The 17,626-nt window shown below is 40.0% G+C and overlaps 1 protein-coding gene across 7 annotated transcripts in view; it reads left to right on the top strand.

Moving 5' to 3' along the window:
• Positions 1-17,626, top strand: part of LOC117406026 (tripartite motif-containing protein 3-like) — a 102,639-nt gene that overhangs the window by 25,882 nt on the left and 59,131 nt on the right. Inside the window, exon 2 of one of the 7 annotated variants that reach the window (XM_034009688.2) lies at positions 10,445-10,486. The exons of 1 other annotated variant lie outside the window; for it this stretch is intronic. The gene's annotated coding sequence lies outside the window, so the exon portion shown is untranslated. Of the gene's footprint in view, positions 1-4,925; positions 5,047-10,315; positions 10,487-16,378; positions 16,464-17,626 lie in introns of those variants that run through there. 5 more of the 7 variants (XM_059029727.1, XM_059029729.1, XM_034009694.2 and 2 more) reach the window with 5 other exon arrangements.

The following is a 17,626-nucleotide window of genomic DNA, read 5'->3' as shown; positions in this document are numbered from 1 at the left end:
TCTCCATCCATTTACGTTTCCTTCCATATGATGATGTAGATATCTGGTGTTAATGGCTGAAGTGTAATGCTGGCTCCAGGGATCAGCTTATTTTGCCTCCCTGGCGCATCAGCACACACAACGGCTGCGATGCTGGCTCCGGGGATCAACCATAGTGCGGCCTCCCCAGCGCATCAGCATGACAACCGTCTGGATTGAGCTAAGTAGGATACATCTCTGGGGTTTTCAAGTGGGCACCTTCCATCCTCAGTGTTTCGTCGACTAGCCCACGACACCTCAAGAGGGCTCGACGGTGATTCTGGCGTCCCAGCATCACCCCCCTCCGTCCCCCACTCAACTCAGCCCAGCTTACTTACCTGTACATCAGCGTTTCTTTCTTTCTATTGTGCTTGAGATCCCCAGCCAGACTCTTTCCGTCTCAACCACAGCCAGTTGCTGCTCCTCTCTGCTGCTTCAGATAAGTTCTTCACTGTGCGACGCAACTCTTGGCCACTGAATCCGACGTCTCTGAGAAACCGGGTTGTAGAGTGTGCCACAAATCCTCGACAACCCACTTCCACTGGGTAAACCCGAACTCTCCATCCTCGCTGTTCCGCTTCAGTGGCTAGTTGAGCATACCGCAGTTTCTTCCTCTCATACGCCTCATCTACAGCAACCTCCCATGGCACTGTTAACTATACCAGGTGAACAAGGCGTGCTGATCCAGACCACAAGACAATATCTGGTCGAAGGTTAGTGGTGGCAATCTCAGGTGGAAAAATAAGCCGTTGACCAACATCTGCCAGCATTTTCCAGTCTCTAGCAGCTTCCAGTTGTCCTGGGCGAGGATTGGTTTTAACACCTTTTCTTGGTGGTTGCTCTCCCGGGCTGAGGAATGTTGTCTTTTGTGTGTAATGTTTTGATGGAACAGGTGACAACTTATTGGTCATGTTACGCTTGTCTTCCAATGCTAAGGCCAAACATCGCAGCACCTGGTCATGGCGCCAAGTAAACCGTCCTTGGCTAAGAGCCACCTTACATCCTGTCAAAATGTGCCTTAATGTTGTAGGTGATGAACACAAAGGACATGAGGGATCCTCTCCTACCCAGAGGTTTAGGTTCTGTGGTGATGGGAGAACATCATATGTTGACCTGATGAGGAAACTGATCCTGCTCTGTTCCATTGACCATAGGTCTTGCCAGCCAATCTTGCGTTGTTCCACACTCTCCCATCTCATCCATTCTCCCTGCTTGGCCTGGGAAATGGCCTTTATACACCTCATCCTCTCCTCCTGCTTTTGCACCTAGTTGACTACCAGCTGTATGGGGGGAGTCTGACACATTACGAAATACGTTTAGGAAAAATCTGTGTCAATGATCTCGATCACATTCCTAGTGCATCGCTCTGTGTCCTTGATGCCTGTTCTTTGTTCTTGTGTGGATAAGACACAGGTGTTAAAAGCCAAGGACGCATAGCAAATCTGTAATCACCTACAGAAACTTTATTGTAATATCTAATATTACGTTTTTTATACCAAGATCTCAGTTGTATAATTCAAATAAAATCTACAGTAGAGGTCAGCTGTGATATAATGTACATATTTAGGATTCAAATAGGCTACAGTTGCATTGATAATTTCTTGGTAGTAACATTACACTGGGTGCAAATAACAGAATATCATTTTAACAAAACAACAAACGTTTCGTAAGGTTACAAATGGTTAAAACAATTGAATAAATCTCCTTCATAACCACAAGTATAGAAAAGGCTACAAATATTGAATTATCTAGGTTGTCTGTAAGAAATTAACTCTGGTCTTGTACGCTCTTTCTCTCTGTATCGTCAGCCACGGTCTGTTAAATTTCTGTTTCAAGGTGAGTTATATACTGTTTCGTTAATGAAAACCCTCCTTTTCCAAGTGCAAATTAACACGTGATAAATTATGACAATTAACAGATTTCCTTTAAATTTACACGCAAACAAAATAAATAGTTGCAAGAAGCACTACTTGTTAAGAAATTAACATTATTTCGTAAATCAACATAATTCCGTAAATCACATTAGGACGATTATTTAATAACAAAATAGGCATAACAACGTCTTGAAAATGCCCAAATCAATGCTACATACTGATTTCTTGATTAACACTGGAGTTATCATTTACGACCTTTTGAAAATCCTGCCCATTGTGTGGTAATATATTGTGACACATATATATATATATATATATATATATATATATATATATATATATATATATATATATATATATATATATATATATTGTAAGACAGCAGGGAGGGGGTTAAAGCCTCCCTGAAGAAAAAAACATGTGCGGAATGCACATTTGTGTAATTTAATTGTTTTGCTTTATTGTTTAATTGAATTTATTAATTGTTTTAGTATTAATTATCCCCTGCACCTGGTAGCCATTGTTAAATTAGTACCAGGTGCAGGGTATTTAAGAAAGGCAGCTAGTCTGCTCACGGCTGCTGAGTAGAAGGAAGCAGGATAGGTGCTCTGCTTCCGAGCAGTCGGGTGAAAAAGGTATGGTGCAAACCTGTGTGGTTTAATTAAGTTTTGGGGCAGGGAAACGGCTTAGCCGTCCTGTGTTAGTTAGGTTCCTGCGTGTGTAGTTAGTGCTCGATAAGAGCTAGGTGTTTATTTGGTTTTGTGTGTTTTTATTTTTGTGTTTATTAAAAATTAGCGCAACCGCGCTGTAAAAATCAATTTCTGTGTGCTGGGTCAATTTTTAAAGGGGCAACGAACCCGAGTGGGTGCAATTCCTTTTACATTTGGTGTCAGAAGTTTTGGGCGCCCCTACGACCCAATAAAATGGATTTTAAAGAACTGATCGAGAAGATCAATAAAAATACCGCCGCTCAAAAAGAGCAAAATGAGAGATGGGAGAGAGAGCTGGGGTTGGCCCCGCTGAAGAGACAAGTGCGGGAGCCGACCGAACTGGAGTTGTTGCTCCAAAGGTGGGAGCAAGCGAGAGGAGCCCCGCTGACTCCAGCCCCAGAGCCCAGTGGGGAGGAGCCGCCGCTTCCGGAGCCCAGAGGGGAGGAGCCGCCGCTTTCAGAGCCCAGAGGGGAGGAGCCACTGTTGCCAGAGTCACTGGTGGAAGTCAAGGGGGAGGATGTGCCGCCTCCCCTGCAAGCCAGTCTGGCATTGCCGAGGGAGGTCCCTTGTCCCGGCAGCGTGGACACCAGGCCGGAATGCCCAGACCTCCCTCCGCTTGACCTGGCTCCCAGGTCGCAGTACAGCCAGGCACAGTCGCCTGCCTGGTCCCTTGCTTCACTCCCCCTGGAATCCCAGACGTCGCTGCGCAGGATGAAGACGTCACTGCGCAAAAGGCAGACGTCGCTGGCGCTCCCCCTGCTGATTGCTCCATTCCGCATACCTACTGCTCTGCTCCCCCTGAGATTCAAGACGTCGCTGCGCCGGTCCACAGCCACGCGCCTCTGCCTGCCAGTCCTGGCTCCCGGTCACCGGCATGCGCTGTGGTCGCCCTGGACAAGCCGTCTGGGTCCCTCCTCGTCGGTCCTAGGTCCCTCCCTGGAAACGCCGGAGGGACCAACCCACCCTCAAGCCCGCCCGTGGAAGAGGGTGACAATTGACATTGCTGGACTTGAGGGTGGGTGGTCTTTTAAAGGTGGAGGGAGGTGGCCGTCGAGTGGCCGGTGTCATGAAAAGACAAGGGGGGGATATGTAAGACAGCAGGGAGGGGGTTAAAGCCTCCCTGAAGAAAAAAACATGTGCGGAATGCACATTTGTGTAATTTAATTGTTTTGCTTTATTGTTTAATTGAATTTATTAATTGTTTTAGTATTAATTATCCCCTGCACCTGGTAGCCATTGTTAAATTAGTACCAGGTGCAGGGTATTTAAGAGAGGCAGCTAGTCTGCTCACGGCTGCTGAGTAGAAGGAAGCAGGATAGGTGCTCTGCTTCCGAGCAGTCGGGTGAAAAAGGTATGGTGCAAACCTGTGTGGTTTAATTAAGTTTTGGGGCAGGGAAACGGCTTAGCCGTCCTGTGTTAGTTAGGTTCCTGCGTGTGTAGTTAGTGCTCGATAAGAGCTAGGTGTTTATTTGGTTTTGTGTGTTTTTATTTTTATGTTTATTAAAAATTAGCGCAACCGCGCTGTAAAAATCCATTTCTGTGTGCTGGGTCAATTTTTAAAGGGGCAACGAACCCGAGTGGGTGCAATTCCTTTTACAATATATATATTAGTGTCCATTTGTAAAAATTCCATCTACCAACTACTTGCTACCAATAATGTAAAATTAAAAACTGTTAGGAGAACAAAAGGGATTACTAATGTCAAAACACTAGCCTGTAAAATCAAGTGTTGCACTAAACAACTAGTAAAGACAAATACATGGGTCATGATCTCAGCATCCGGAAGAGATAGGTGAAATAAAGAGGATTGTATTGCACAATAAGATATGTGCATTAGACGACAGCACAGGGTGGTGCTCAGATGTCTAACTGATTGTGGCAAAGTGGTTAACAGCGTGCAGGTGCAAGTGATCAATGAACAGACAGACAATTGTAATCCAGGTCTAAAGTTGTTTAATGGGTTTGTATGTCTAGTGCCTGACGGTAAAACAAACAGTAAACAATAATGATGGTAAGTAATACAGAGGTGTGTATTACTTAGTTTGTAATCCCCGAGTTTGTCCCGAAATAATAGTCCAGTTTATTGTACACCCACATGAAACACAAAACACAGGTCCTTCCGGGTTCTTTTTCATTAACCAAAACGAAGGAACAGAATACGTCGCTTCGACCCCTACTTATACTGTCACTCATGACCCCTTGGTAAATGATTGCAACCGCTCCTCCAATCCACGACTGCCACATCATTTAACTTCTGGGTCGATGAGTTAATGTACCGAAGCCCCGCCCCTTTTCTAAATGACCGACTTCCTTTTAACCCTAGGAACGAAGTGTCAGGCCAAGCAGTCCAGGGTACTCTGTTCCCGTTACTTAGCGCCCTCACAGGTCAGGAGGGAGATTTACCACCAAGAATCATTGTCTTTCTATCACACCGATGAACACAGGTATGGAAGTATTTTTGTTAATTTGAGCACCGACTCCACAGCTCCCCAAGTGGTTTTGTTGTTCTCCTTCCCCTTCAGTTGACCCCTAAGCAGTCCCGATTCTTGCAGCACCTCTTGAAACACACAGCTGGCTTTCTGACTGGGAACAAGTAATCTTGGTCTAAACTCAGGGAGGCTGGCAACTGACACTCACTGCCAGATTGGGACAGTATTTCAAGCTATGATGACAGGATAACAGGATTCACTCCTGTAGTAAACAAAGGTGCAACCAGGGCTGGAATTTATAATTTGGTTCTGTGTCATAGAGGAATGTATGGGTAGCATGTACAGTACTGTGCAAAAGTTTTAGGCAGGTGTGAAAAAATGCTGTAAAGTAAGACTGCTTTCAAAAGTAGACATGTTAATAGATTATATTTATCAATTAACAAAATGCCAAGTGAGTGAACAGAAGAAAAATCTACATCAAATCCATATTTGGTGTGACCACCCTTTGCCTTCAAAACAGCATCAATTCTTCTAGGTACACTTGCACAAAGTCAGGGATTTTGTAGGCATATAGTCAGGTGTATGATTAAACAATTATACCAAACAGGTGCTAATGATCATCAATTCAATATGTAGGTTGAAACACAATCATTAACTGAAACAGAAACGGCTGTGTAGGAGGAATAAAACTGGGCGAGGAACAGCCAAACTCAGCTAACAAGGTGAGGTTGCTGAAGACAGTTTACTGTCAAAAGTCATACACCATGGCAAGACTGAGCACAGCAACAAGACACAAGGTAGTTATACTGCATCAGCAAGGTCTCTCCCAGGCAGAAATTTCAAGGCAGACAGGGGTTTCCAGATGTGTTGTCCAAGCTCTTTTGAAGAAGCACAAAGAAACGGGCAACATTGAGGACCGTAGACGCAGTGGTCGGCTACTGCAGCAGATGAAAGACACATCATGCTTACTTCCCTTCGCAATCGGAAGATGTCCAGCAGTGCCATCAGCTCAGAATTGGCAGAAAACAGTGGGACCCTGGTACACCCATCTACTGTCCGGAGAAGTCTGGTCAGAAGTGGCCTTCATGGAAGACTTGCGGCCAAAAAGCCATACCTCCGACGTGGAAACAAGGCCAAGCGACTCAACTATGCACGAAAACACAGGAACTGGGGTGCAGAAAAATGGCAGCAAGTGCTCTGGACTGATGAGTCAAAATTTGAAATATTTGGCTGTAGCAGAAGGCAGTTTGTTCGCCGAAGGGCTGGAGAGCGGTACACGAATGAGTGTCTGCAGGCAACAGTGAAGCATGGTGGAGGTTCCTTGCAAGTTTGGGGCTGCATTTCTGCAAATGGAGTTGGGGATTTGGTCAGAATTAATGGTCTCCTCAATGCTGAGAAGTACAGGCAGATACTTATCCATCATGCAGTACCATCAGGGAGGCATCTGATTGGCCCCAAATTTATTCTGCAGCATGACAACGACCCCAAACATACAGCGAAAGTCATTAAGAACTATCTTCAGCGTAAAGAAGAACAAGGAGTCCTGGAAGTGATGGTATGGCCCCCACAGAGCCCTGATCTCAACATCATCGAGTCTGTCTGGGATTACATGGAGAGAGAGAAGCAACTGAGGCTGCCTAAATCCACAGAACTGTGGTTAGTTCTCCAAGATGTTTGGGCCAACCTACCTGCCGAGTTCCTTCAAAAACTGTGTACAAGTGTACCTAGAAGAATTGATGCTGTTTTGAAGGCAAAGGGTGGTCACACCAAATATGGATTTGATGTAGATTTTTCTTCTGTTCACTCACTTTGCATTTTGTTAATTGATAAATATAAACTATTAACATGTCTATTTTTGAAAGCATTCTTACTTTACAGCATTTTTTCACACCTGCCTAAAACTTTTGCACAGTACTGTATATAACAGACAATATAACAAGCTGCTGTAATTCGCAAGTTCATTAAAAAAATAAGTCATAACCCTGGCCAGAGAGCTATATTATATAAAATCTGCTCCTACTTTGAAGACTGCCATGGGGCCATTTAATGGGCCTCATTTACGAAAGGACGATAAACTTCATGGTTAATGATTTCCGGATTTACTATTGCAATTTTATTCACTATCGCGTGCAATACTTGGTATATTATGGTGTGCACTAAATTTAGTGCTTCACACTATGATAATCAGAATGAATATATGATTTTTATCGTAATGCATTCTGAAGTATTTAAATGAGCATCCAGCTCAGAATAATGAGATGAGCTGTAATCACATGGTATTTACTAAAGGACTGTGACAGAAATACAATGATTCTTGGTTGTAAATCTCCCTCCCGACCTGTAAGGATGCTAAGCAGTGAGAACAGAGTTCCCTGGACGGGCTGGCCTGACAGTCCTTTCCCAGGGTTCAAGGGAAGTCGGCCAGCTAGGAAGAGAGTTCGTTGCAATAACGCATTGACCCAGAAGGGAAGGCAGCCGCAGATTGGAGAGGCGGTTGCACTCATTTACCAAGGGATCATGTGTGACGACATAAAGGGACAGAGAATCATAATCTGTTCCTTCGCATTGGTTTGTGTAAATAAACTAAGAAGGACTGTGAGAGACCCCGTTGCACGTAAAAAGTACAGTGAGTGTTTTGTTTGTTGGTCTTGTAATTGTCTTGTCTTGTGCATTACTAGACGGCTAACACAGATCCGGAGCTGTCACCAAGGGCCAGCACTAAACCGGCACTAATATGAAACTTGTATCACCCACCACGAGCATTACTGCCCAAACCCAGGACTGTCTTTCCCGTGTTATTTACCCCGTGCTGTAAACATTGGTGTGTATTGCCGGGGGATTATTGTTTGGTCGCCAGATCTGGAAAATAAATTAAAAACATTTCCAAACCGGATTACAATTATCTCTGTCTGCTTCTTTAATCCATTGCATCACTCCTGCACCTGTTTCCACTCAGCCACAAGGACGTTAATTTTAGTGTGTACTATTTATTTTAAACGATGTAATTCAGCTTTAACTGCAACCTATTTATAACCTGCAATTTACACACACATAAAAAGTAACAGCTATATGGCCTCATTTACAAGGATGCTAAACTTTTTGGTGCGTGATAATTGCAATTATATAATTGCAATCATTGTGCACGTTAATGATTTCCGTATTTATTGCAATTTTATTCATTATCTTGTAAAATAGTGGGTATATTATGATGCACACTAATTGTATTGTGCCATACTATGGTAATCAGAATGAATATGTGATTTGTATGGTACTGCATGATAATGTATTTAAATGAGCATCCAACTCAGAATAATAAGATGAGCTGTATTCACATGCTATTTAATAAAGGCTGTTCATTTTAGTGCATGCATTAAAGTGATCATTTATTAGTGCGTGTGGGAACCAGGCTTTAACCACTGATAGGCGCAGTATTTTTTCTGGCCTGAAAACTAGTGCTGTGCAGTTCGATTCTTTTTACTGACTCGATTTGTTTGATTCATTCAGTTTAGTGAATCAGTTCAACAGATTTGTTTTTTCTGATTCACTAACGCAAAATAAATACATCTTGCTGAATTTCTTGGTTATGAACATTTGTTTGAAAGGAAAAATCTGGCAGTAAGAGCCATTTAAGTTAACGCTGTTTACTTGGTGGGCTGCAAAATTTTTTTTTTACACACATAAATCGTAATAACGTGAAAATGTCTATATAAATAGTATGTACACCAATATACTCAAATATACTACTCAAGACACATTACCCTCACTGCACGATTCCTAGTCATTAATAAGCATGCAGGCACGTTTTCAATCAATTAATCAACATATTACTTCATGTATTTTATAGTACAGAAATAGGAAGATATAGAAGCAGCTTTCCTAGAACACTGACAAAAAAAAAAAACTCAATATCACAAATGTAATATAATGGAGGAAATAGAAGAGTATTTTATTTCAGTGGAAATCTCAAACAGCAAAAAAAAAAAAAAGTATAATGCTAAGTCTCGTCTCAATATTTAACTTATATTCCAAAATATAAAGTTTTTAACAGCACTGAAAAAAAGATACTGACAAGCTGTGAAAATGCAAAATAGTAAACAGTACCACTGGAAACTGATTTTAAATGTTATACAAAGTAAAATAAATAGTTTAAACATGCCTTTGCTTCGCTATCCTAATCAAAATTATGTGTGCTGTGTGCTGTTTGATTGGCTATTTTACTACCTCTGTGAGCATGTCACTCATACAATGTTGAATACGTGTGTTATATTAAAGAGGCAGGTTGTTTTAAAGAATTCCAAAACAATACATTACAATGAAATTTTAGAAACTAATGGGTGGGCCGTATGCATTAAAGGAGATTGGAAATATTATTATTATTATTATTTTTACATCACACAAGGAATACATGTTCAAATTAAAAGGTAAGCAGTGCAGTTTCACGTTACGTTGCCTCTGCCTGTCCCCTGCTGAGTGCTGTGGTCTGTTGATCGCCCATTTTCAGTCAATGTAAGCTACCTCCACCTTCACAATAAGCTACTGACCAAAAGATACGCCTGGACTGCTGGGGCTTCTGATATCACGGTGGTCAAGGGTAAGTCTCTGACATTATCGTGCACATAAAATTATCGCTCACGATGCATGTAGCGTGCACGGTAGGGTATGTAAATTAGCCAAATAGTGTGCATGTAAATTATTTGTTCTCTGTTAGTAAATGGGGTAGTAAATTTAGATTTATCACACACGTTAGGCTCACTACTTCATGTGTGCGCTAACTCCAAATTTAGTGCCCTTTCGTAAATGAGGCCCAATGAACACATCTTGGTTTAAAGGCTTATCTACAGACAGCAGCAACTGCACAGCACTTTTATATCTTTGGGTTATGGCTGAGCTCTGTAAGAACAGGAAGACCAAAATGTTGCTTAATTGTTTCTTTTATTCATGACTTATTTTTTGTTGAGAAAAGCATGCTGTATTTTGAATTGTGGTCTATTTTTAAGGGTCAGGTTGAATTTATTGAGGGTACGGTTATAGGATTAGCATGTTCTAGCGATATAAAGACATGGGTTTCTGTAGCAGGTTACTCCCTCTCCCTCTCTGTATGCGTTATTCTCTATTCAGACAGGAAGGCACAATCTGTACATTTTAAGCAGGCTCTTCTGTAGCTGCAGTCTGTTGTAACCAGGATATGGGGAGGAGCTGTGGGAGGTACTGTGGCTTATGGAGCAGCAGCTACAACACAAAAAGGCAGCACATAGGGGGGGGCTGGGGTGGGTGACGTCACCGCCCAGCTGTTATCATTCAAACTGTGTGTGTGTGTATGTGTGTGTCTTTGTGTGAGAAAGAGAGGGGGGGTAGTGAAAGAGAGCTGCAGTGAATGTTCCTTAAGTCACCAGGGCCTGTTTTCTCCTGACAGGAAGCAATAATGGGGGCTGCCTGATTCCACACCCTTGCTACAGTAAGTGTATATTCCTCTCAATCTGCCTGTGTCTGTGTGTGAGTGTGTGCTTCCAGCTTTGATAATCAGTTTTGCTACTCATTCTAAATGGCCGTGTGTAATCTGTGAATGTGCTGTACTGTAACTGGAACTAGGAAGGAATGCCGTTGTTGTTGCTAGCTGCTGTTGCCAGACTGGTCTCTTCTTGTGTGTTCTGATTTTGAGCAGGGCTAATTTCATCCAACTGTAATGTGAGGAATAGAGAAGTGCCATCTTGGTTGGCTTTCACTGTGAATTATTTTCTCTGTGAATTATTTACTACGACATACATGTTCTTGCCTTATTTTGAATGTCAGGACACTGAGCTGGTTCTTTTTGAGAGATCCGCCTACTGCAGCTTGTCCAGGCCTGGCTGCACCAACAGTGAAAGGTGACATCCACTGTACAGCCTGAAAAAACAGCTTTAACTTCGGTAGAGAACACCCCTAGCTGTCTTGTGGCACATGGGAGTGGGATTCTTTAAAAACAAACACTAAGTACTAAATGTCAGAGATATATATTTGACAATAGGAAATGTAATCATTCATCATTATCATAAAAAATAAAATAAAATTGCCAGCCTCCACCCCAATATTTTATGAGTTATACGTATTCAGAGCAGCCACTTGGTCCCATAGCTCTGAAGCTGAAGAGAGCAGATGGGAACCCAGCAGTACAGCATGAACCTAATTAACTACCAGGGTTAGTTACCGGGCCAATGGTTCCTCTGATAATATTAACACAATTAAGGTTGGGTAATGTTACATATTTTCATGTGCCGTTGTTATGGGAAGTGATGAGTCACATACAGTGCATTGTTAAGGTATGTTGTCCAGCTTCATGGAATTCCTGGTTCCTGTATCTGCTGAAGCACTGCAAATGTATGCCCTGAGAGCAGAGTATGAACCAAGGTTTTATCTTCACTGCAGCCACGTGCTGAGCCATGGTCAAGTATGTCAATCTTTTTTGAGCTGGCAATGTTGTTGTTTTTTTTCCCCAAACACTGCTGTTTAAATAGAAAAAAAAAAAAAAACCTGAGGGCAGTGTCAGGGAACAAAGCACATTTGGCAATGGTAAGGCAGGCAGTTTAACAAGGGTAGCTGCATTACAGCACTGAGGAGTGACAACCTGGATGTATTGTACTTATTTTTATTTATTTATTTTTTTCGAATAAAACTTTTTTAATGAGTTTAAAAGTTTACAACAATTCAAAACAAAGATTTCATCTAGAACAACTTAATAAAAAAATGCATGTTAATAGTAATACATAACTCACCAGTTCATGAGAAAACAACTAATAGTATATTTTAAGATATATTTCATACTTATTCAATAAATAAAGATAAAAAGGTGGTATCTAAGATGTTTCTATCAACAGGCTTAAAATTTTAATGAATAAATCAAATTTCTGTAATTTATAATAATAGTTTCTCTCATATTCTAAAAATTCTATTGAAGTGCGTCTCCATAATTCAAATGATGGTGGACTGGTATCCTTCCAATTTGTTAGGATGCAGTGTTTAGCAGCGGTCAGTAAAAACAAAAGGACTCTTTCCTGAGATTTATTTATAAGTAGAGGTGATAATTCTCCCAAAATAATTTGCTGAGGATCATTTCTTAAAAGTAATCCAAGGATCTTTGATCTACAGTGTATTACCTTTGACCAGAACCCTTGTAATTTGCTGCATTCCCAAAGCATATGTATTAATGTTCCATGTTCACTGTCACATCTCCAACAGTTTGAGTTCTGTTTTAGATTTGATCGATATAGTTTATATGGTGTATCATGGCAGCGGTTTATAATTTTGAATTGAATGGAGCGAAGCTTAGCATTGAAGGAGCACATTTTAGAAATGATATGACTCCAAGCGTCCTGAGAGATTTCAACCTGCATATCTTTCTCCCATTTTTAATAGAATCATTTTTTATGTTAGTGTGAAGCAGACTGAGCTGACTTGATATTAAGAAGGTGAGATTCAGTTTGTGTTCATTTTGGTTCAATGAAGCTTGGATCCATACCTTTCAATTGTTTGAGAGCAAGCTTAAGTTTTCTAAAAATTCTCATATTTTCTTGAGTCAAACCCAAATTATTTTTAAACATTCTATAATTCTAAATTGTCCTTTACAAAATAAATCACCATAGCAAGGAATTCCTGCTTTAGCCCATGGCTCTTCATAGAGCATTTTCTTTTTATACAGTAATTTGTGGTTATACCATACATCTGAATAGTAATACAATGGTTTTGAGTCATTTAACATACATGTTAAGATGGAGAAAATATGATGTCCACATTTAAATATATACATATGTTTAAGAGGAGGTGGAGGACCATGAAATAAAATTGTCCTGAGAGAAACAAGAGCAGCCACATTTTGCAATTTTGCAAGACATAAAGTAGGGTTAGGGATGAAAGAAAACCAGAAAGTGATATGCCACATAATAATTTTTAGTATTATGTATTGTGTGAAAGCATTAAAGCTGATAATTTCAAACAAGCTTTCTTCCCATTCCATATAAAATTAGTACAACATTGTATCATAGGATGAATCATCATTTTGATTACTTCAATCTTGCCCCAAAAAGATATTGAAAGTATTTTCCAGTTATCCAATTTTAATTTTATTTTCTCTAAAAGTGGTTTAAAACTGAAATCATACATTTTTTATAATTCTGATATCCCATCTGCTCCAGGAGTTTTATTGCATGGGAGTTTATCAATAGCCCTCAACACTCAGTTAGCTTGGTCCTCTGTTAATTTTTTTAATTGAGTTTTATTCAAAAATAAATCAACACTTATTTTATCACTAATGTTATTTGAAGGTAGAGTTTCTTGTACTTAAATTTAATTTCTTCAGGATTAGTAATTACTTGGTCATCTCGATTTTTAATAGCTGTTATGAATCTAGACTCACTAAGTAAGTTTTTTGAGTGAATTTGCCAGAACTTTCCCAGATTTGTCGCCGCCTTGCTCATAATGTAGCCTTTTTATTCTGTTAATGTGGAACACTGCTTTTTATTCTGTTAATGTGGAACACTGCTTTTTATTCTGTTAATGTGGAACACTGCTTTTTATTCTGTTAATGTGGAACACTGCTTTTTATTCTGTTAATGTGGAACACTGCTTTTTATTCTGTTAATGTGGAACACTGCTTTTTATTCTGTTAATGTGGAACACTGCTTTTTATTCTGTTAATGTGGAACACTGCTTTTTATTCTGTTAATGTGGAACACTGCTTTTTATTCTGTTAATGTGGAACACTGCTTTTTATTCTGTTAATGTGGAACACTGCTTTTTATTCTGTTAATGTGGAACACTGCTTTTTCTGTGAGTAAGTTGTTTAGTTGAAATTGAAGTGGAATAATTAAAGCGTAATTTGCTGGCCATGGATCTAAAAGAATTTAGCCACAGTTTCTTTGATATTTTTTTCAAGGATTTGAATTTTGGTATTTGTTATTCTCCATCTGATACAAGCTTTAAAGGTGTTCCATAGAACACTTGGTTTTGTTTCACCATTACTATTAATCTCAAACTATTCTTTAATAGCTGACTGAATGTAGTCTGTCTCTAATTAATGAGTTTTTAAACCTCCATGTTCTTGTTTTATTAATAGACATATCAGAATCCAGTAAGAGTGTGACAGGGGCGTGGTCAGACATTTGAACAGATGTATCGAGTGCATTTGCAACAATACATTTTGAAATAAATATATAATCAGTCCTGAAAAGAGTTGTATGTGGAGCTGAGAAAAAAGAATAGTCTCTTTCTGTGGGGTTTAATAATCTCCACATCAGTGGCGTGCCGTGACATAATGGACTGGGGTAGTAGAGTCGTAACAACCCCCCCGCCGACCCCCCTCCTTTTTTTAAGTGGCAGCTACCTGTAAACCACAGATACCTTTCATAATTGGAATTCTGAAAGTGCCGAGTATATCCTTTCCCTTCTTGTGTCAGCTCGGGGATCTGTGGTGTATATCTCCCTTTTTTAACAATCTCCAATTTTTCAGAGAAAGTTCTCCTTGAAAAAGGATTTGTAACCAAATCGACTATGATGTCTCCGTTTTCTCAATTTTTTTTTTATTTTAGTGTAAAATAAAATTCGAAATAATTAGATGTTGTAAAGGTATTTATCAATGTATATTTATAAACAATATCGTGCAAATCCAGCTATCCTCCTAACTGCAGTGCTAACCAAGGAATATTCATGTTTTGGGGTTGCTCACTAATGATTGGTCAGCTGTCAGAGCTTTGACTTTCCCATTGGTTGCTAAAGCAGGGCCTTCAAGTGAGGCAGAGAATACACTGGGAGATTTATGGCCTGCCTCTGCTCACTCCTGATTGGTCGCCTGTCTAAAAAAAGGACATTCTTCGACTTGCCTATTGGTTAAACTCACTCAAGACCTTCAACTGAAACAGAGAATACCTTCAACTGTTTTTTTTCTAGCGTTTGGTCGTTGTTTTAGACTTATGTGGGGGGAAATGCAGATCTCTTATTGGCTGATCACATCCCCTTCAGGAAACCCCTAGGCTCTTAAAAAACCTCTAGTAAACCCTGTAAGTCATCTTGGATAAAGGTGTCAGACAAATGAACAAATAATAATTAGAGTAGTATGTTTCATAGTATAAGCAAGCACACTGTACGCAAGTGAGTGAGGCAACTTAATGTCATTTGACTGACGGTTTACTTGGCACAGTCTGGTCAGCAGAGAATACCTTGAAGGTCCTGACGGCACGCCACTGCTCCACATGTCCACTAAGCCACATTCAGTAATTACATTATTTAAAGCTGATGATACTTGCTTAAATACACATATATCTTTACATGTACGGTCAACAATGTCATCCATGGTAGCATTAAAGTCCCCTCCAACTATCCGTGGGAGAGCTCTCCATGGATTTAGTTTTTGAATTATACTTGATAAAATAAACACTTGGTCATCTAGATTTATTTTAATTGCTATAATGCGTTCCTCCTGATCTTGCAGTTTGTCAATACATGTAAAGTTGAGTTTTGTATTTATTAATATAGCAATTCCCCTGGATTTGGAGTTTATACATCGAGTAAAAAACCTGGCCTAACCACCTCATCTTTAGTTTCTACATCTCAGTTTCTAACAAATGAGTTTCCTGTAGCAATGCTACATCAGTTTAATCTTTTTAAGCAGGACAATATTTTATGTCGTTTAATACGTGATTTAAATCCCTTTACATTCTTTAGTCTGTGTTGATTCCTGTTAGGTAACGTCTTCAAAGAGCATTCGAATTTTACATAAACATACGTTTGTAAAAGTGTAAAACAGACTACTAACAGCTCCGCTATGAACTAGTGAGAATAAAAAATATATATCTAACCCCTAAACACCCAGCGAAAACAACAGCTGAACCTGACTGAAAAGCTCCTGCTCAGGAAAATAAATAACTAAATACAGTAGTTTGCGGTAAAACATTTGGAGCGAAAGAGTGAGCTCAGTTAAAAAGTTAAGCTTGCAAGAATGTACATAAATGCCTGTAGCTATAAATTCATAAGTACGGACAAAGACATAGACGTTTATAGACACAACTAATAGGTACAAATGCACATACGACACATTGATACATATACTGTATACACACATAGCTACATATTACCGTATGCATACAAATACATACGCCCATATTTTTCCATTCATATGGTCAAGTCAAGTATAAAGTCCCCATAGCATTATACAAAATAGGTTAATTTCATTATTGTGTTTCTATTCCCATCACATTTTTGATAGTACATGTCAGTATCTATCTATAATACTAGTATACTTTGTGATAGTGGGGGGGTGAACTGTCCTGTCTTGTTTCTTAATGATCCATTTTCTCCGTTTGCACAGCAAAATATGGAAACTTGCTTCCTCCACACAGGGCCAGCGCAACCATATAGGCAGAACAGGCGGACGCCTAGGGCGGCACATTGAAGGGGGCGCAAAAACGGTACATAATTACATTTTATACTTCACATTTCTTTAGTCGTAAAATGTTCAACATCTTAGATCACTATTTTTTTTTGTTCTGCAAAACTTATTGCTGATGTTACGGAACCATATCATTCATGAGCAGTGGTGCAGTCTAAATCTGGAAGTACAGGAACGCTGTGGGGGGGCGGGGTGATCATGCTGGTGCGGTGTCAAGAGAAATCTCTGGTAAAAAAATAAAATAAATAAAAAACCACACACAGTTCTCAATTAATTGATTGCCGATTGGTCAATAAAATCAAGTAACTAGAAAAAGGCCAATCAGCATCGGTAGGACTGCATTAACTTCGGTTGCTAAGGAACTAACAGTATTGGCAGATTTTTTTCAGTAATTCGAAACAGACAGGCAGCAGGCAATATGTCTCAGTATCACCCCCAAAATGGAGCTCAGAGAAAAAAGAAAAAAGATTAAAAAATTCAGAAGCATCCTAAAATTGATTTTTTTTTTTTTTAAATGTGGATGTGACAGCACCGAAACGCACAACAAAGCGATGAGGGATACGGAATAGTCTAGGCCCGATACAACTGCAAGTAGCTGCAAAACAAAACAAAAAAAACGATGTGCACAAAGAATGACGAACAAGCAACAGTTGAAAGAGTACTAGTAGAAAATGACAGTGCTGAAGTTGTGATTGATAACTTACCTAAAGGAGCGGAATATCCAAGAGATAGGGCTAACTTTCCTATTAATGTTAGCGATCACCAAGTGAAGTGGTTTATAATAGATTGTGGATCATGTCAACTGAAAGGACCTTTCCCAAGAGATGAACAGCAAGGTGGGAGATGCTTTTCAGAACATTATTATAATCGTACAACAAAAGCAGGTGTCTGATTGCGTATAACATGGCTGTTATTCACCTGAACTTGATTCAGTATACTGTGAGCCCTGTTGGTTATTTGGGGACCGTAGCAAATCAGGATTTGAGCCTCCCTGGGCAAAAGGAATCCGTAATTGGAAAGGTTTAAAATACAACCAAAATACAGGCACACGAAACGACTCAAACGCATAAAGATGCATGTGTTGTATATGATCACTGGAGACTTAATCGGACAGTGGATGCACACAATGAAGCAGAAATACAGAAAGAACAGACCTTTGGAGACAAGTTCTGACGCGAGTAG

The sequence above is a fragment of the Acipenser ruthenus genome, chromosome 9, assembly GCF_902713425.1.
Source record: "Acipenser ruthenus chromosome 9, fAciRut3.2 maternal haplotype, whole genome shotgun sequence".
Lineage (NCBI taxonomy): Eukaryota > Metazoa > Chordata > Actinopteri > Acipenseriformes > Acipenseridae > Acipenser > Acipenser ruthenus.
Note: the sequence above shows the minus strand (reverse complement) of the source record. Positions and strands in the feature narration are given on the sequence as shown.